Source organism: Nilaparvata lugens, chromosome 1 (genome assembly GCF_014356525.2).
Source record: "Nilaparvata lugens isolate BPH chromosome 1, ASM1435652v1, whole genome shotgun sequence".
NCBI classification, from domain to species: Eukaryota; Metazoa; Arthropoda; class Insecta; order Hemiptera; family Delphacidae; genus Nilaparvata; species Nilaparvata lugens.
The window spans coordinates 31,495,536-31,518,138 of NC_052504.1; the positions used below are offsets into that span (position 1 = coordinate 31,495,536).

The following is a 22,603-nucleotide window of genomic DNA, read 5'->3' on the forward strand; positions in this document are numbered from 1 at the left end:
AGTCTGGAACTAACAGCTAACAATTTGTTTCCTCTGTTCAAACTTGCTTATCACTTCAAAATACAGTCCTTTTAAAACCAGAGGAAGTCTTGTTTGATAATTTTGATAAGTTCAGCTCCTGAACAAATAGAAACTCTGAGAAAACTAATGGACAAATATTAAACAAAATTTTGGGCTTCACACTGATATGATTCTCAAATAAAGGTGGAAGATGATGAAATAGATTGCAGTGAATCGGTTGGAAATGTTGAATGATTGAGTTTCATTAATACATTATCTCCATTTTCAGGGTTCGATTTCTTCAAATGCATCTGCTTCTACCGCAGTTACTAGACAGTATATTCGTGTAAGCCCGATTCATAGGTGAGTTTTTGTATGTATTTATGCATTTTGTGGGTGTTAGAAATGATTGATTGGCAGAATCAACCATTCTATAATCCATGAAAAATGTAGTCCAAATATCATTGTTTCATCAATTACTTGATCACTTAATCACTCTCGTCATAGCTCTATTTACAGATCTTCAAAAGATTATCACATGGTAAATTCTTGGATTGAATGTACTGTATGTTTATTTATTTAATTATTAGATTTCACAATCACAATATCAAATTGATGATTGGGAAAGAATCAACAGGATAAACCCAAAACTGTTCCTCTCCCTCATTTTGATAAAAATAGTACAAATGTGGTTATAAAGACACTTTTATAAAGATCACAAAAATTTACTGTACAAATATACATTAGGCCTATATTAAAAAAATCGTCTGGATTTTTAAACAAATGATTATTTCACTTAGAAATTCATTGGAAAATTCAAAAATATTAAAAAACTTGATGAATTTGAAGCCAGAAAAATCACAAAGATATATATCCAAGGAGAAAATGCAAGGTGAAATTTAGTCTGTTAAAAATACTGTTTGAGTAGAATTTTATTGTTCCAATGTATCACAGAGCTGATTTCATAGTTCCTCCTAAGAAGCTGTTCAATTATAAAAACAGAGTGATAAAGTGCTTAGTGAACAACAATGTGCTAGAAACGTTATGTCTGAGTTATACTTATTGAGAAAAAAATAATCTATTCTCTCCAAGCAAATCTCCTGGAGATTTACTCTTCTCAAGGAATGTATCCTTTCTACTTTAGTTCCCAGTGGATCATCAGGTACACCTTTGTGAAACTCCCAAAAATATTGATGTAAATCACGTGCACTATAAATAGCCGGCTGTAGAGGCTGTTCTTTCTGCATCAAATAGAAACGTGAGCTGATTTCTAAGTTTTTTCAAAAAGCACTCTTTGGCCGCCAGGCTCTCAACGGTGGACTGAATGGTGAGGTGAGCAGAGTACAGATCAAGGTGTTCAACTTTCCAGGCTTTGTAGAATAATTCAATAAACACTTCGAATACCACGGAAATAATGTTCAGATTTCTTTACAAGCCGTATACAATATGTAGCTAATGATGAAGAAGCGTCGGTTCGAATAATATATTAATGTCTCTCAAATAATACTATCAAAGTAAACTTAAAGTGCATCCAATTTTATTCTCCATTTATCCGAAATTTCATCCGCGATCATTTTATTTTATTTCGATCTATAACACATTGGGAAAAATTTTCACAGTAGGAAAATTATAAAATCATGAACAATGATCATCAACCAAAATCAAACAGTGATTTACATCATCAATTCAATCAAGAACAGAAATCAAGCGAAACGGAAGACTTGGAACTAGTTCTATCTTCCAACGATGAAATTAAGCTAGATCTTTTCAAATGACTGTTTGAAACCGAGGGATCATGTTAAAGTATGCGAATAGTCAAGAATCGTGATCTTGTAACTATGAGCTATTCATGATTGAGAATAATCCGAAATGAATTTGATGTGGGGCACGTGCTATCCATAACAGGCTAAATGGGTTTCTCCACATTACACAGAGATTCAATGAGAATTATTATCAGTAGGTCCACATCCAACCCTTAATTGGAATAAAATATCACAGCATCAACATTTTGAGTTTTTGGATGTCGAAAAATCGTATTCAGTGATTCGACTGGAAATGACAAAACATATACTACTTGTGAAGCCGAGGCTCACAGCAAATCTTGTGCTTTATTGCCATGGATGGCCTCTCGAGCTACTCGGTCCATTTGTCTGAAACCCGGGTTTTTATTCCATTGTCGTTCCTTCGTCGCCGTCATTTGTAACAGTCTACCGGACTCTATTCATCACTTCATCCACCCACATTGACTCAATCCTCAATTCTTCATTGTTTAACACATTTCGATTGAGCACGAAGCTCTCTGAACGTAATTTTAATGTGAAATTCAAAAGAATTCACATTCGATTCCATGAGTAACTGAATCAATTGTGAGAGACCTTAATTTGAATCCTTTAGAAATCTTGATGCCTCAGACCTGTCAAATCAAAGTCAAATCAAAGTTTATTCATTAAAAACAATTACAATACAAATTAGAATAGGCTACTAAAACATTTAATACAATTAAAACAATGAAGTTTTATCCATTGAATAATTTCTTAACCTGTATCCTTATTTTTCTGAAGAGCTCTCTCAACCTCCTCTAAATTATAGAGTCTAGAATCTTCTGCAGTCATCAATCAGGAAGTGGTTAGCATATAATATTGCGGACAGGGTTTAACACATGACATAAAAACATGTAATAATAATAACATCCATCATAACATTGTGAACTTCCGTACTCATGATAGAAGGGCAGCAACTGTTTGAGGACACCTATACTAATTTGACAGTGATGAGATTCTAAATCACTTCCCTTTGAAGTTCATCCATCTCTCACCACCACCACCACCACCACCACCACCATCATCGTCATCATCATAATCATCATCATCATCTTAATCATCATCACCACCACCATCATACATAACATACACATGACTAGTGCTATTGTGCGCTTACATAACACAAATTCATCATATATCACAGATATAATATACTCTTACTCCAATATACATTGACACATTATAAATATTCAACAAGAACAATAATGAACTGGATTTTTCGAAATTATTATTCTTCAATTGCATTAATCTGAGTGACATTGCATTTAAAGCTCGAGTGGAACATTTTGCAATTCCAAAAATGGAGAAGAAACTTGAGCTATTTTTCAGATGCTATTATTACTATCCATCCACGTGAAATAAACAAAATGACTTGGAGGAAGACTGTCATGGAATGTTTCGCGTGGGTCATGAGTCATGAAAGACGATCTTTTTACTGCACTGCACTGGAGACGGTCAGTAGCTGAGGAATCAATCTTCCGTTCATCAATAAGAGAGGAAGAGTACACACAGGTTCTATTTCCCTATATAGCCAAGTCTGTCTACTAAGTTATACATTGTATGTATCATTATACCATACACTGATATAAGTATATACTGTACAATAAATTGTTGCATTCGGTATTTATAAATTGTGTTTTAAAGATACCTTAACTCACGTCTCTACAGAAGCAATGCAGAACAGTTCTAGATATTTCATAATGAAATATAACTTTATAAAAATCGACCATGAGAGATTCAGTATTTTCTCTTACGTGTAAAATGATATAAATCGTTTACTTTTGGTGAATGCTTCCCAGGAATGTGTATGATAGAGTGAGAAATTCATTCAAGGAATATTTTCAAAGCAATGAGGAATATAATATTATGGTAATGTGCTCATGTTTACAGTAGGGATGTCAATCCCGGGACTGATTTCCAATCCCGGTATTTCGGGATTATCCAATATCAATCTCGGGATCCCGGGACTGATCCCGGGATTGGCAAAAATCAGTTTAATGCATTTTCAACCAATTGTTCCTCCTCAATTACATGTTCAGTAACAGTGTGTGGAGATGGAAAAGGGCCCATTAAAGAGGCTATTATTAAAATGTATAAAGAATACTTGTTAATAATATTAAAATGTATTGAACATTCTATTTCTATAAATGTTTTCAATATTAGGAGTAACTGTTTTTTTCATATCCTACCTTAAATTTGCTCTATCCTAGATGATAGTGAGAACTGAGGAAAGCAAGATAACTCATCAGAGTCTTTTTTAAGTAGAACAAAAACATTTCTATCCTACATTAGGACGGGATAGAGCACACACTTTAATTACGTCAAATACTGTAAAGCGAATTAATAATAAATTAGAATACTTTTTGTAAGACCGTAACGCCATACCGACCAAACAACGCGAAAGCTGAACCACTACACTACTAAATGAAATTTCGTAGAGCCAACTATAATATTTACTTCAACTAGATATTCTACTCATGATAGAGAAAGAGAAGAGGAGAGGAATAATTGGACAGAAAGTGTATCGTTAGTGCTTTTTTATTTCTGATTTCTGAAGTCTTTACAAAGTTCGGAATGCATTTCAAGGAAATGCCATCAGCACTATTGCAAATATTGCGCCGTCTAGACTGGTAATTGGTGTGCTGAACAGAATCAAGTGTAGAGACATAACAACTGATCAACAACCATTCTGACAATTATGCGAACTGATAATGCGAATTCTATTAAGCCAGTAAAGAGAACAGTATACAATCAATATTATGTATCTATGCAACTGTAGGCTGTGCCTGTAGAATAAATTTATTAGTCAAACACTTAGAACAATAAATCAGTTATAAAAACTCATATTCATCACCGTAAATGAATTCAATATTTAATTGTTTCCCGGGATTGTTAGGTATCAAAAATGGACCGAGATCCCGGGATCCCGGGATTGACATCCCTAGTTTACAGTCAAATCTCCAGAAAAATACTTCATTTCCGTAGGAATGATACATTTAAACTGCTGACAAGATGAAAACTTTTCTGCCCACACACAAGTAATATCATGCAGTCAGTTCATTCACAAAGACTCTTTTATAAGTTGTCTCGACCAGAAAAAGCGTGATTCAATGGATGAAAAACACGGTATAATAGTTGTCATAACAGATTACTGAGAAAGTTTTCGCGTACCTGTCATGTTCCCTATAATCATCTGAAGACGGGAAATGCTCGCGTTGTTCACTACTGAAGAATGTCATGATCAATTTCAAATTGAATCCATCAATTTAAATATCATTTATTTTCTTCGAATTCGTTCCGAATTCATGAGAGTTTTTCATCTCCTCCATTCATTGTGATCTACAATATTGATTGATGTCTGGAGGAGACAGATTACAGACATTACTTCAAATAGTGATTCAACTTGCAAATCACAAAAATGCTCCTATATTCATCCCTCTTCTGATCCTTGCTTGTAGTCGGAATCATATTTAAGGTCCAATCTCATCCAATCGGTGCCGTGCAATGAATTTAGAAAGTTAATTTTGAATTTAGAATTTAGACGCACACACAATATAACTTAATAAAAGGGATGCTTGATAAACATACCTAGTGCTAGAGAACGGGAATCCAGAAATGACAAGAGAGACAACGAAATAGAGAGAAGATATCAAATATATTGTCACCTCTCACAGTTAAATTCAACAGTTGATAAAACAAAATGACGTTACATCATGAAAACCGAAAATAGAATCACTAAAATTTAGAAAGTTATCTCCGATATAGCTAATTCGATAGTATCCTACTCTGTCTGCTTTACATTGAAAACGTTTTAGATGGAATCATAAGAAGCTTGAAGGACTCTAATATCATAAAGAAGAATTAAAAATTATCATAGATATTTCTCAGAAGTTAATCATAAATAACAATAAATATTTAAAAGAAAGATCAGCATAAAATTCAGAAAACTTTTAGAACATTTAGAACACACTTGGAAACTTTTAAAACACTATCAAAATACTATCAAATGTTAATAATATCCATTCTGTATCTTTATAATTATTATGAAAGCAGCAAAGACAAAATATTCCTAAAAAAATCACATAACGGAATTCTACATTGGAAAACTATTCAAAAAAAAATGTGTCATGAAAACAGATTTAGAAAAGGTATTTTAGACCCTAAATTAGGTTAGGGTCCTTTTAAAGCTTCGATTCTTCACAACTTTAAGATGAAAATATCATTTAAAAAACATTTGTGGACCTTAAAACATTTTATATGCAAATTCAACTCTTAGTAGTTTAGTAGATTATAGAATATAAATTTAAAGAAAACTGAAATTCCCAGCTGGATCCTTACAGAGAAAATATGGCCTCACATTTCAATGTAAAGATACAACCGAAAATCTATTACTCAACCCAAATTAATAAAATTTGTAATTTATCCATCCCAAAGTCCTGAATTCCACAGTTACGATTTAACAAAATGGTCTAATTCAGCACGTTTTAATTGATTAAATGGTTCACGTTTTATACCCCTCCACTTTTGAAAGTCTATAGTCACTGAAACCCATTCTGTCACATCCGGAGTTCCTGGGACGTTTGTTTAATTTGGAAAAAGTTGTTACCTCAAAGCTGTTTCTTCAATTTGAATCTAGGCTCGGTGATTGAGCTCTAGGAGCGTCAGGAGACAGCATACCCCAAGCTTCTAGGACTGCCATCGATTCAGAGGCATCTCAGCGACTTAAAGACACACGTTTACGAGACATTCATGAACCCGTAAATTGATGGACTCGTACATTGACCGCTGTTAGAATAAAAAAATAAACTGGGATAAAACAAATTAACTTAACTTCAGTTATATCATAAAATCAACCTTATTTAGGTTTTTTAATAAAACTCAAATTAATACTTATTACTTTAAAACACAAATAGACATTACCTACTTCAATATATTGATTTAATAGAAAAGAATTTATTTGTAATCAGGGTCATGCCCTTTATACAAAGAGATGGGCACATAGTATTCCATAATACATCATTCACTTGTTGATTGAATCACTTCATAATATGGTCTTTCGAGTATTGTTGTTAGTTTGTTCAGTCTGTTCTCTTACATAAATTACATATAGAGTGTAATTAAAAAAATAAATTACACGATAGGTGTTTCCTAAAGAATCAAGAAAGCTTTTCATTAGAATCAGGAAGAATCATTAGAATCATTAAAATCCTAAAATCAGAAAATCATTAGAATCCTAAACAATCAAGAAAGCTTTTCATTAGAATCAGCAAAACAAATAAAATCTATAACACAAAATACTGTCATTTGAATTTAGGTTAATAGCTTCCACTTTAAAAATAATTTAAAATCAAAAATATTTCAATTCCTTCTTATAGGTACTCTACATTTCTACAAGAGCATGTACCATTCATTTTCTTCCATCACTCATCAGTTTGAATTACCATTACAAGAGAATCAAAGGACTATACTCAATAAATCGATCACAATACACTTACACTTAAATATATCTATCACAATAAATTTAATACTTTGATGGAAGCTTTCATCGATAATAATTTCCTTAATTATATTATAAATCTATGACGTACTTTTAGTAGCGGTTATAGGAGGAAAATTTCCGTTGTAAGGTTACAAATTTGATATCCTCTCTTCTTAATTAAAGCATATACTGAGGCAGAAAAAACTAGAACATGCTATGGTTCACAAATGGTTCCACAGCCAAATACTAACAAGCCTATAGCTGGCATAAAAGTAAAGATTAACACAAAATACTGAGATTACATTATTCAGTTCTGCTAGCGACAATGGACAGACGCTGAATGAATCCACTCTACTTCTCTTGTCTTGCCGTGGACAGCTGTCATGAATGGCCTCACTAGATAGGAACCTAACCAACGTTAACTGTGATTGGCATTTACTATTTTATCGAAATTATTCATTAGACTTTCCGCCAATAGAAAGGAACGGTACAACTACAATTTAAGATACATTCTCCCACCAAGTGACAGCTATTTTCCAAATTCCTAATCAAATAAGGCATGATTGATAATCAATCGGACACAAATTCCTGCCTTATAAGGTCATGAACCAGACTGATGCTCCAGGAAAATCGTTGATTTTCTTAGTACTATAACTTCTACGCACACACTAACAAAATCGACACAACACAACGCAGAAAGGGAAAGCAGCGAAATAAATTGTTATGCAGGACTGACTTCTCATGATAATTCGCATAATCCTCATCATTTACAATTGGAACAATGAATATTGTTACAAATCTCATTTAAGGTCCTTATTATCCATGTTCAAACAAGGTTGTACGAATTTGTACATACTTATAATATCAGGCCCCACAAATTGAATAAACGCACACTAATTTTCTATCATATTACCCAATGTACCAAATATACATGTATTCTTGGTGCACTTATAATATCTCACGTTTATTCCAGTAGCGGGATCTGTTGTTATGAGTAGGTACTAATTTGTTCAAACTTGTTTGATCGTGGATGGGGGCCTTCACAGTAAAATGTACAGAAATGAATTTAATTGCCTCCAAACTAATTTGATTCCAAAGAATGGTCTTCCATTTCTACAGAAAATAAGTTCATCCATCCATATAATATTGATTAGGATTGTCAATTCCATTCGGTGGATGCAGATGAGCTCATATCTTGTGTATTTGATTGAATAATTCTTTATGGAATATGAAGGGAATTAAATTGTGACGCTTGAGAGCTCAATCAATTTTCAGCTCAAAAATGAATGTGGATTGAGCTGAAGAGGTGCGGGATGATTCGAAAAAGTAATAATGAAGCTTCAAGTCATAATCAAATCGCCCATGTGAGCCGATGACAATATTGTCATGAGGAGAGGGGGTGTATCGGGAAACATGCTCTCCACTGATGGATGATTACGTTCGCATTGTTCGCCGAATCCTCCATTTTCTCAACGGCTTTGTGTTCGATTACAAAGCACGCCCGAATCTGCATAACTCGACTGAAGCAAATCCTCTTATGAATCAGTTTGTTGTCGTCCGTAACGGGATCCCTGCTGATTCCCACCAGTAATTGTTGGGCTCAAGATATTATATACCAATAACCATTGCAATCATAAGAAGTGCAACGGAGGTGCTAGTGGAAGACTTGGCAAATACGATACTGCAGTTTGAGTCTGATTACAAATATTGAAATTATGGTGTTATTGAAAATTCCAAGCAACATGCTTACACATCCCAAAACCGTGTCTCTAAAGGTATAAAACGTTCTCATAATCTTTCTTTTTCTCAAATCTCATGGGAAACCATTGTAGATAGCCGACGTCGACTGTAATAAAATAATGATACTCAATTGAGTAATTTTATGATTAGACTCATCCATAGTCAAATCTTCATGAATTTATTAGTTGTGCTATATGTCTACTGGTACAGTCACGGTATCACAAGTTGATCCCTGGACCGATTTACAGCATCAATACGCTACTATACATAGCAATACTATTTAGTCAACCACCTGATTTGTTGAAAGCTATTTGATTCTACCAGCTTAGCACGCCATGATTCTGTAATTAGGAATACAGCAGTCAGGCCTGCATAGTTGGTTTTCTCCATAATACGCCAGCTTCCGTAGTGAAGAACTAGGATTGAACTTCTGAGAACACATCTGTATATAGACAGCTTCGTCAATTCATGTATCAGAGGATGCTTTGTCGGACAGACCTGAGATTAATATTGATTACTCTGTAAAATATTTACAAAAACGTAAATGTTCACATATTACTCACAAATATTTGAAAACTCAAACTGTAATAACTGAGAAATATTCAAATTTCTGAGCATTCTATCTATTTCCATGCATTGGTGCATAGTCCAAGACTATTCTATGTGGATGTTATGATATGTATCGGAAATTAACGATAACTGATTGTGGCTTCTATACGATTGAACGGCCTAGGAACCCATTTTATTGCTGATTTCGTTTGGGTTGAGTGCATGTTTTTCAAGCATCAAGAATAAACTCAGTGAAAGAGAAAGAACTTCTCCACTGCCTGACATTTTTCAAATTTATTTCTCCGCCACAGAATCCGAAACAGCGAGGATGTGTGACGCTTAATAACCACACGGGAATGAACTCTCACTGAGGTATTTCTTCCTGCCATCTGAATATCTGAAGAAAAGCTTCTATGAACATATGAATAGCTCATCTCTCGACCAACAAGAATGTCAGTTTCGTTACTGAGAAGAAAAATATGCGAATAAATATTTATGAGCCGTGCCTGGCGTGTAGCATGAATGGTGCAGCTAACATAGGTTCTATATCTCCAATTTATTCTATGATGAAGAATGCGCTCTTGAAAGATGGGTATTTCTGTTGAGTACTGTTGCTACACACAACTCCTCGACTGGATGCATGACAAGGTGTATCACAATAATATCACACTATATATGTAGGCTATAATATATTTATTTACTCATTTTTTCATTTATTTATACATTGATACAAGTACATATAATAATAAATATATGACTGGATGAACATAATAAATAAAACTGTAACTTGGATGAGCATAGAATATATATATATATTTCTATCAACATTCCAATACAAATCATAACCGATGGGGAAGAACAAGAAGATCTTTGTTTAATATTCCGATAAATTCATAATTTTGAATCTGAGAAAATTTGCATCTCAATGGATCTCTTCAGAATCGGAAACTGGCAGTATGAATTGAGATAGACATTATTTAGAGAGCTTGTGGGAATTGAGCCTCTCTGAATCGCCTCACATGACTGAATAGCTTCACAAAATCTATAATTGTATATTACGAAAATAAAAAGCATCAAGATGCTTGAATGAAGATATTGCTGACAGTGGGAAACTAACAAAGAACATAATTTTCGTGCAAATTGCAAATAACTAGAACACTATTCATTCGATATCGAAAAAAGGAGTTCCAGATGCCATATATGAAAGAGCCAAGAAATAAGAAAGTCCATATGAAACTATAATCCATACCATAAGCGAATACTTTTGAATTCAACCTGACATGAACCAACATTCCAGATAGAGAAGTAAATAACCAGAGAGGGAATCAAACATTAGAAGAAATATGATTTATATTCATATTATCATAACTCAATAGCATCGAGTTACTCCTAAAACATTGTCAATGAATTTATAGCGAAGATAGAGATTTTCTCCATGAGTGTATTTTTGGTGCTAACAACAATAGCATTTATAGAATTTATTTATAATGAGCAACTAAGAATTGTATTCCACATTGTAAGAATATATTTATAATAGTTATCAAAATCATTGAATGGAAAGAATTTATAGGTCTCAAGCAAACAGCTATATTGCTATCGCTAGATACGATGTCAACAAACCCAAGATTAGATAATAACGGTTTTCCAGGCTACAGTTTTGAACAGCCAAATGAAAAAGAAAATATTATTGCTAATTATTTGATAATATAAAATAATAATTTTTGAGGTTAGGTTCTTTGGTACTTACTAGTCGGCAACCTAAATAGTTGGTCGAGCCGTATAAACTGAGAATTAGCCAGACACCTGTGGCAAATTTAGTTGCATACAAATAGCATTCGCTTCAACTAGGATCAGAGGGTTAGTAACAAGCGGGGCACACGTTATAGAAAAAATAACGTTACAACATACAAAGACCGGAATTGAGCATTTTTGAGTGAATTGAGTTCTAGATGAGCATCATTTGCTGGGAAATTCAAGATTGGATTGGAAAAACCTTTCCTCATTTTCCAACAGTTCCAGTTAACTAACAACTGGCTTTGACCTTTAGAGCAAATTAATGCTGTATGATATAAATGTGTGGACAAAATTAGTCTTCATATAAATGAGACGCAGGTAGAAAGCAATGGAAAAACGTACTTCTGCGTTGACAAAAATAATTAATGTGGTGGAAGAAAATAACAAGTGCAAAAAGTATTCAGGCTTTTCGGAGTTGGAGTGGTGTACAGTGTTACAGTGTACTCGTATGTGGCCTTAATCCGTCGTTGAGATTTTTTAAAGGTTCACTCGCCACAGTCATTTTACTCCCAGGCAACCAATTCATTCATATCAGTTCTTTGAAAGATCAGGCTTTACTTGTTTATCAGAGTCATTTCCTTCAACATTATCACTGGTTCATTATGAAAATGATCCTTTTGATATGCATATTTTCTTTATACTTCATCCTATTTTTGGAGAGAAGCATGAAGTTTGATTCCATACCCCAGATTATGAAAAATATTGAAAAATATTTGAGACTTTATTGACTCTAATCAATGCAAAATCTTGATAGGATCAGCATCAGAGTAGAAAGTTTAGAATAAAAACTACGATATGAATTGTTCTGATCCGTGATTTATATCTTTTATTGCATTTCAGAAGAGACATATTATGGAATATTCATAAAGACTGTATGATATATTATAGTGTCTTGTGAATGCGTTTCAAATATGTGGAATGCACTAGATAGAGATCGGGAATCATTGCCTACAGCAAACAGCGATAAGTTTGGGAAGTTAGATGAGATCTTTAGCTTCTATGAAACTTCTGTAAGCTGAGATCTATTATTTCATATGATACCGATGGAGTCCTTAGGCTTGTGCTGAGGAAACTCTCTTTCATATTGAAATCCTCCAAATCAGTTCATCTTCCCATGCATAATTCCCTCTTCAGGTTAGAGGTGCATAGACTTATTTTTCACAGATTTTATATATTCTGTGAATAATAAATTGAATATTTCATTCAATTTCAACTATTTCTCGACTTGAATCACAAGTCTCATAATAATTTCTCATAATATACATTAGCAATGTTTATCTTTATGGAGATTTTCTCTTAGTAGATTGCTCGAATCAAATCTAAACTCAAAATTTTGACTATCGAGCTTTCTTTTTCTCACATTGATACAGAGTGTAAAAAAATTAATCCTCTATGTACCGCACCGTCTTGTTTCTTGGTCTATAGAAAGAAACTGATGATTTTTATTTTAAAATGCCACTGAACAACATACAAAAGATAATAATTCTGTAAAATATTTCTGAGATATAATATATAGAATAGTTTGGTTAAACTTAATTCTATCAGTGATCCATATTTAGAATATTTAAAATAATTGTTGTTAATTGATAAGGAACACTCAATTGCAATAGATCAGGTAAATAGGTAATCAGGGTTAGAATCCTATATCAGTATTTGAATTCGAGACTAAGATTAGAAAAGTTTAATGCAATGGTGAAAACGATCCTTAAAATGCCACTCAACTTGGAATTCCAGCGAGTCGAAAGTTGCACCTTGTGTGTGAGTCTGGTTTTAGTTGTTGGAAATAACTGTTTCTAGTTCGCTCTGGTGCTGTTTAGTGAGATGCATCACGTCGGCTCCAAGTTATATGAGTTGATACAAAGTGTAGGCAACATCAACATCAACTTTGTCATGTATACGGAATAAAATGTCAACTTGTGATTTCTTGGCGCTTCTTACTTCACATGTCTCTGAAATAATACGCTATTCTCTTTCAGGATTGCTTGAGACTCTGATCCCTTTCAGACAAATTGCTTTCTCTTTGACTACAGGTCTCATCATAAGAATAGAAATATAAAGATCAAATGACTTTCTGAGAGAAACAATTCGTAGTGATCATCATTGCACAAGCAACTCCATTTCTCACCATCCACTCTATACAATTGAATATTTTCATTACCTCAAGCTTTTACATTTTCACAATTACTTCTGTCCCTCTAATTTTCGAGTGACATGTGAATCTTTGCTGTTGCCAATAGCTCTCCATATTTAAAAAAAAATTGAACCTACAATATGGAAAACCTTAGAGTACTCAAATTTCAGCTGAAACGCTTAGATTGAAGTCCAATGAATTATTACATTTTTGATTCCACTTCTCGTTCGATATCCTAGACTGAATGAACAGAGTGGGAGAGCATTGCCTTGTTCAACCTTATCTGTGCACAAAAGCCTCCATTGTTTCCAATTTGTCTCTTTCTAATCCAATCACTTCATCCCCAAGTTTCAGAGAAGAACTAAAAGTCCTTTTCAAGTTTCAGATGAAGTCGACACCATCCATCTATTTTCCACCTTGATCTTAGCCTCTAAGCGGCTTTTCCAACCCATTCAGGCTTGCTTAATTGATTTGAAAGTATTCCTCCAGGCAGATAATTTTGTTAGAGCAAGAATTTCCGAACTGTTATGTAGTGTTTGGTCAGGAGAGGAGAACATAAGTTTGTCTGACCGCCATTATCTTCTTGTCCATTTAGTGTTGACCAATATGAACCATTTGGAGGCTAACTAGCGTTACACATTCTGATATTTGTGAAAAATGATTGTTAAGTATTGTTAAGCGAAGAAGGTTGAAATCTATAAAGGAAAATGTATGAAACCTATACAGTCAAACCAAAATATATATTATTGAAGAATGTTTTTTTTTTCATTTGAATGTCAATCAAGAGAAAAAATTCACTTCGTCAATCCTATGAAACTGGTATCATTGATAATAATGATAAGTAGATATTCCACGAAACTTGTGGTGATGTGATCGTCAAGTCTGTGTAGTGTCACGAAACTATTATATTTGGGTATTTAGAGTTATATTGATTCAATACAACAATTCAATACGGATATCTACCATATCAATGCAATGTCATCACAGGATTTTTAAGAATTATAAACCACTAGATCTCCAAATCCTTGTTGGAGGATTCAATCTGCGGATCATTTCTATCCTTATTGATTCGATTAAATTGTGTAACATAAACCACGAGGCTGTACAGTCCCATGAATGGAGTACAGTAATCACATCACCACCGTTGTTCATGCTCAGCCAATAAATTTGAGAGCCGCTGCTTGTGATGTAATAGGCTGAAGGGGCAGTGACAAAAACAAAAGACGGAAAATTGTGTGCACTCTTCGTGATAGGGATTAATAAGCAGGCGAGTGGCGGTGGGAAGTGGGAGGTAGAGCGGAACCTCTTTCGCTCCTTTCTTGCTCTCTTTTGAGCGACGACAGGAAGTGATCGATGTTCCACCTCTTCTGCAGACATCGCTGCTATGACATCTTCTTGTTCGTGTCTAGGCCTATTTATAATACTTGTTACCGTTTCGACATTATCCGTATTGCATAGCTGAGATGATTAATTATCACACTTTATCACACTTATTGTCACACTTTAATCAATTAGTTTAATATTGAGAAGGTGGTTCTTATATCTTCAATAATGGTTGATGATGAGCATCTTATACATCTCCTAACATCTATGAACTCAGCTTCGAGCTTATCTAGCATAATTCAACAACTTATAGCATGTAATAACATCTTCTAGAGCATTGTGTTGACAGACCTTAAAAAGAACGGAAAAATGAACGATAGATTGTTCGATTGTTTCGAACAGTTCTTTTTTCTGCTCAACTTTCTGCCGACGCGTGAATACTCCCATAAGAACCAATGTTAATTCAAGGTCGATTCTGTCGTCTGTCAGTTACGAAAACATCCCTTAAGATAGAAGTTTTTACTCAAGAGAGCGTCAGTTTTCCAAGGAAAATTAATACAACCTTCTAGTACGAATTAGAATTCCAAGATATCTAGAAATCTGAATTAGAATAACGTAGACAGCCAATATCATAGAAATCTCCAAGTGCTACAAAATTATGAATTACCATTGTGTATGAGATATTAAGCCATTCTCGGAATTTTTTCTCTCCTTTCTGCTTTGAATAGTATTGATTAATAATGTGAATATCTTCGAAACGGTTTGAGATATTGATGTGCGGTTTTCGCCATTAATTTTTTCTTGAAATTCCGTATTGAAAAAATGTATCGCATGACCAGCTACCAATTTAAAAAAATAAAGTTGCATTCAATATGGCGGATCCAAGATGGGGGACCTGATTTTTAAAGTCATAGTAGAGTAGTATTTTCAATTTAAGTAGGATCCCCAATCACACACACCATCAAATTACCTTTGTGTATGAGATATTAAGCCGTTCTCGGACTTTTCGCCCAATCTGTATACAATGCATATGTAGGCATTTGAGACTTATGTTCTGTATGTGGTGTGTTTGAAATATTCTACTAAATGCGAACTTGAATGTTTGCAGGTAGAAATTATTGCATAGGGTCTTTTACATTCTCAGTGATAATAAAAATAAATAAAAAGGATAGATCAGTGATGTCGTTAGTCTCAATGGTTTTGTCTCCTATATTATAAAAAGAAAATTATTGTAATCGATTTATTGAAAATGGATTGGAATGGTCCTATGCAAATGTATGTGATATTCTCATATTCCTATGCAAATGAACTATACAGTTAGTTTTCCATAACAAAGAACATAAATGAATAAAACTATTATAAATAATGAGATCTACATGACAATGGATTTCATTATAATGGAAAAAGTAAAATCCGAGAAATAAAGACATTTTGTATAAACAATGTACAACAAGCCCAGTGATTGTTATGCAATAATTGTTAGTATTGGCCTGATATTCACATTCACTGCGCTGAATGAGAGTTTGGTTGAGTGAGCTGAAGAGCTGCTTTGGTGCCTCGCTTCCAATCATTATATTCATCTGTTCATGCGAGAAGCGCATTTGTAAACCACTTGATAACAATAAGAGAAGGAAATTTTGGCTCCAGGCAGTGGTTGAAGTTGGCCTCACTACTGGAAAGTTTTGTCATATATTCCTTCCACATGCAATAACTTTGAAAGATAAAGATGAAGGTGGAGATGTACATTGTACAAAGTACCATACAAAGCTTACTATACTGAACCTCAAGTGCTTGTTTGCACTGTAAAATGATTTGCTATGTATTATCAGTATGAAGGGTTTAGGAGGTGAACTATACTATAGCATTGGCTAAGATAAAACAAAAGGAAAATTATAGTTTTGAGCTTTAAGCCTGTTGTTCCTTCGCTAATCATTCATAGTTGAGAGTTATATTGTATCTATCGGTGTATAAATAAATGAATATTGCAAGGCAATTATTCAGGGATCACTATTATTGTAATTGAATCGAATAAACTCAATTCAGTAAGGTATTGAAATCATAGTTTGAACAATGTAATATTTTTCATAAACTATTTTCAAGTTATCCATATTAAAATTTTCAACAGCAAACATGTTATATTGCATACCCTAGTTTTGTGAAGAACATTGTAGGATACTTGACTTGTTAAAAAAATAATCAATAACAGTAATTCGCTTCCTGGTGGTTCGAAACCCACCTGAATCTGTAGGTCTTTCCATCTCTTATCATCATCCGCCTCATTTCTCACGCACAAGCCTAGAGCTCATATTGACATCACCATCAGCAAAAAAATATATTGTTAGTTTTCAGTAACTGCCCTGAATAACAGAAATGAAACACTTAAATTATTATATCATCAAGTTTAGGTACATGATACTGAAGTTAAGAACGAGTTAATTTTTTGATTGAGTATAGTGTTTCATATATAATATCATAAAGATTGGAACTGGCTTTTACATGTACGGGATAGGAAACACACTTTTGACGCATCATTACTTGTGAAATGTATGGAAATGTATGAGCTAATAAACTGATTAGCTTGCAATTCCACATAAAGATTCTGGGATTCACCGGGGATGAATATATGCTTATTCTCATTTCCATTATTCAATACATTTTTACTCAATAATTGAAACAAGTTTATTCAATTTTTGATTCAAAGTTTACACAACAACAAAAGAAAAACCAAACAGAGCTTTCTTCAAGTGAGACCGTGGCGTAATTGGTAGCACGCGTGACTCATTTATTTATGCATTGATAGATACAATATCATTCTCAAGAGACCATATTAAAAAAAACAAAGTATATTGCTTTTACAAGGAGTATTGCTGGAAGAGGAGAAACGAACTGTGTACTTGAACTGCACATTAATTGTGATAATTTCAACAATGATTTAGTTGCATGTAACTGCCCTGAAATAGAAAAAAACAGCCACATCAAATACCTAGGTATAATTATTGATGAAGGATTTGAATGGAAAATTGAAATGGAAATGGACATTGATTATTTGTGTGAGCGATTAAAGTTTGTATCCTACAATTTCTATAAATTGCGGTCCATACTTCAGATACCAATGTTAAAAATGTTTTACTTTGCTAATGTACAGACCTTACTGCAATATGGATTAGTGGTTTAGGGGGGAGCATTCAACTCTCATCTATTAGCTCTATTTGTGATACAAAAAATAATGATTATAAAAATAATACTAAATAGACCCATAATATACCCTTTTATCCATGCCTTCTGAAATCAAAATTATGACAATCCGCCAGCTGTATGTATTAAACGTCTTTAAAATTTAAAGTATTTAATACTTTCAAAAATATATTTTTTTGAATAAATGATGAACATCAACGGACCACATACAATATAAATAAATATAAATGTTATAACTCAGATCTAACAATCATCCGTAAGCAGTTTATTCATATAGCACCAAAAAATAATCAATAAATTTTATACAGATCTCATTGAACTGTCAAAAATCTCAATACTGTCCCAAATAACATAAGAGATTGGATTTGCTAGAATTTTTATTTCAATTTGAATATTTTGTAATCTTTTTTCGTTTAGGAATTACGATTTGCCAGGATTTTTTATTTTCAATTTAAATAGTTTGTGATTTTTTCTATTCATATTATGATTTCCCCTCTTCCTATAATTCCCCATGTAATGTTTTCTGTATACTCTGTTTACACTGTATTTATATGAATCACTGTATCTATGAATAAGAGAGTACCATAGTTATATAGTATCAGATACTCGAGAGAATTTTTTTATTTTGTTTTGATTCTTCGTTTTATTATTTTCTATTATGCTTATGTGCTAACTCAATTTAAATCAGGTTAAGCGTATGATTATCTTATCTCCTACTCCCAATGGTGAACAAGAGTCATCTTATGCCAGTGTTTTTTCTCACTTATCGTTTATTATTATAACATTTTGGTTGGATTGTGTTGTCATGTTGAGCTTTGTTTGATTTATGTATATGTAGAATACAAATCATGAGTGTGGAATGAATTTGAAATCAAAATATGAAATATAACTTCAATCTACCATAGACAATGTAAATTATTCTCATTAAACTTCTAAATTACCTGAAATAAGGTGTTGTTGGTTACCCATCTTGTTTCCACTATTATTATTACTATTAAATTCTATAAAACTTTAAAGTGAAAAAGCACTCACATTCTTTGAAGTGGCGACGTCCGTTTCGTGCTGGTATCGCACATTTTCAAGCCAAACAGGAACTGAAGTGTTTAAGGTTATGAGGGTGAAATTTGGTGGGGGTGGAGGGGAGTTTTGGTGGTTAATGGAGGAGTATTTAAATGCCAAATCAACTTTTCCTCCCACACCCTGTTTGACAAACTCATTTAAAAACTCCTCCATATACCACCAAAACTCCCCTCCACCCCCACCATATTTCACCCTCATAACCTTAAACACTTCAGTTCCTGTTTGGCTTGAAAATGTGCGATACCAGCACGAAACGGACGTCGCCACTTCAAAGAATGTGAGTGCTTTTTCACTTTAAAGATTTATGAAATAAGGTTCTACCAACTTACTATGTAGAAGTTACTACGCAATATTCAAGATGAGAATGTAATATGTAAAGGAATTTTTAAAATTTAGGCTTCCCAATGGAAATGTTGCAAACACTATCTCATGAAGGAAAGGTTGCGGGTTCGAGCCCATCGAACTAATTTTTTCTCTGTTATGAATTTTCAACTCTGATGAAGATTATTCACGTAATTTTGACAGGATAGTAAATAATTTTTCTATTTTTTATGTTTCCTGAACATAATTAAATTGTATTTTAGAACACAAAGTTTTCTTCAGTGCAAAGTACAGGTTTCCTGTTAGTTTATAATAAGAATCATGTATCATGAGTGAGTGAGAACAAAAGAATAGTACACTCTGTTATCGACTCCATTAACAGTTTCCACTGTATTGTACTGCAAATAGTACATTGTTCATGTAGCGTATGTACATTATTCATTCAAGTGCACAATAATGAATATTATTCAGTATGTGAATGAAGTCAATTTGATGGTGGATATCATTCATGATGTAAAAATATGCACTGTGTTCTAAAATGTAGATCAATATGAGTTCCTGTCAATGCAGAGAGAATCTATTGAGAAATATATTCCTTCAACAAAGGGACATTTTACTCATTTTTCAATAGGTGAGACCTTGTATCTCTCATGTCGTTTTGGAAGACCCTTCTTTATTTCGATTCCGAACAACATTTTGCTCACAATTCAAATGCATATTGCTCTTTTGAATTAATGAACACTTCTGTGGGAGCATCCAACATCATGTAATCATCAATTTGTTGGCATGCGTGATCATTAACATCACTTCTAGGTCTCATCAACGTTCACACGTGGCACGCATTCATTCTCAATGAAGCATTATTAGACGTCAATATTGCCTATTCATAGAGTTCGAAATGTTAGCTGTTGATTGAAATTAAACTGCCATTGGCAATGATTTCAAACGAAGAACTGGAATGCGTTCCATCACGCATTCAAAGTTAATTGGTGACTGAGTTCTATTACTTGAATTTAGTCACTTCTTTAGCCTACAACCATTGAGAGATGTAAATTGTTTTTCTGTCACAGGGTTTGGTGAGGAATTTAGTGTTATTCAGACATAATGAAAATTTAGTGAAATATCACTTATTATAATGTTTAATTCAAATAAGAAATGAGAACAAACCAGATCAGGTGAGCAAAACAAAGAGACTGTCCATTAGAACCATCATAAATAAAAGTTATCAAAAGAATGGAGTCTGTCCAATGAGATTGTCTATAAGGAAGTAGAGCACATCCTCAGTATTGTAACCGGTGGAGGTATTTTAACCCTACACCACACCCGTCATCATTTCTGTAACCGGAGATTACCCTTTGTATCTATTTATTAATCTTCCAAAATATGAAATATATAAGAATACATGTGGTTCGATAGTCATTCTTTCAGACTATACCACCGCTGCGCACCAATGTAAACGGAGGGGGGTTGTTTCTTTTCTTCTATAATATTCACCAGAATTTTGCTAAAGTTTAATGCTATCAAATCATCTACCGGTATTTGAATCTTTGATTGGTTGGGAGCTCTTAGTGGATTCGTGCATTCAAATGCACAGATTATCATCATTGTAATCTATTCTAGCAAACATAGTAACTACGAGCCAGGAACTTTAATGAAAAATACGTTTTAAAATTCTACCTCAGGTTTATTGAACTTATTAACGAATCGATAGAAATCATGTCAAATTTTCAAACAGAGTTACTCAGAAAAAGAAGGAATATTCAATTTCAATCTATACATTTTGGGAACCTGCTAACTTGCTGCAACTAAATTCGGGCCTCGGTTAATTCTATGTACTAAATTTTGAGCTATAATATGAAAACAACAAGAGTTTGGCACTCACCATTTTATCAATATCTACACTTTACTTTTGAGAACACATAATCCAAAACGCAATAAACTCAGACGTTATGAAACTTACTACACTTTACTTAAATTCACGCACACAATTAACTATTTAATTTTACATCTACTGATTCTATCAATTCTAGATTACTATACAAACTACAACAAAAGTACTGATAATGAAAAACTTTTCAATTTGTCCCTCTGGATGGGCAACAGACCCATTCAGAGGACCGAGGCTCGCGCACCGTTACATGATTTTTCGTTCGCGTCTCAATACCAACTGTGGCCTTTTCACTGAAGATTATTTCCCCTCCACGAGTGTTGAGCATAACTTCCAGTGGAAAAGCCAAAGCTGCAAAAAGGTCAATGCTCGTACAATTCTCAAATACAGTGGCTTTTCGACATGAAATTGAAACTGCATTTGAAAAATGCACGAAAATTGCTTTAATTTTGACAACTAAGCAACAAGTTGGGAAATTCAAACAAGACAGAGTCAATTCTCACACTAAAAACGCAGGGTTCAACAAACAGTAAAATCAAAGTTCATTCCAGTTCAAAAACCTGAAAAACAATATAAGATACACAAAAACAACTACAATAATACCCACTCAATATTCATACTATTACAGTATAATGGAAAAACAAAGAGTTTCACATTCTTTCCATGTTCGGCGAATGCCTGAGAATCGAGTTCTGAAACAGCTCGTAATGCGTAATTTAAAAAAGATAAAATGTGGCAAGTATGTTGATGAACTAAAACAGGATCTTCAAGAAATAGGCTTGAAGTTGAGGATGCCATTGATAAAGTGAAAATAAACCTTTTACTTGCCAATTTGCCAAACATGCGCAGGGGGATTGTAATAACAGATGCAGAAAGACGACAACGATCCGAGAGAATGAAGAAATATTGGGCTGAACGAAAAGCCAGACAGCTTCAGAACCAAGGACGATTTTCAGTTGATTGACTCAAGTGGTCAAATGTGGCCAAAAAAGCGAAAAATAATTTATTATGTTTATCATGATTTTCTAGTTTTTTTTTTAATTTGGAGAAAACATTAACATGTTTCAAACCTATGATGTCAACTTCAGCAGTGGGACGTGGTGTAATGGTATCACACTGGAGATGACACCATTGGTAATGAAACAAGTTTGTGTTTTCTTGAAATGAACTTGTGATTTTTAACTTCATCATCGTGTTCTCATCATAAATTTAATGTTCCTTTTTGATCCTGTTTGAAGTTGCGAACGCTTTTTTGTAATAAAAAAGCATCATTTGTATGTCAA

At 33.6% G+C, this 22,603-nt stretch overlaps 1 protein-coding gene across 4 annotated transcripts in view; it reads left to right on the plus strand.

Annotated features, from left to right (window-relative positions):
• Nucleotides 1–214: 214 nt before the first annotated feature.
• The window catches only part of LOC111064302 (calcitonin gene-related peptide type 1 receptor), a 99,486-nt gene continuing 77,097 nt past the window's right edge, over nucleotides 215–22,603 (plus strand). For 2 of the 4 annotated variants that reach the window (XM_039425669.1, XM_039425676.1), the window contains exon 1: nucleotides 294–363. The gene's annotated coding sequence lies outside the window, so the exon portion shown is untranslated. Of the gene's footprint in view, nucleotides 364–22,603 lie in introns of all 4 variants that reach the window. The other 2 variants (XM_039425663.1, XM_039425658.1) reach the window with 2 other exon arrangements.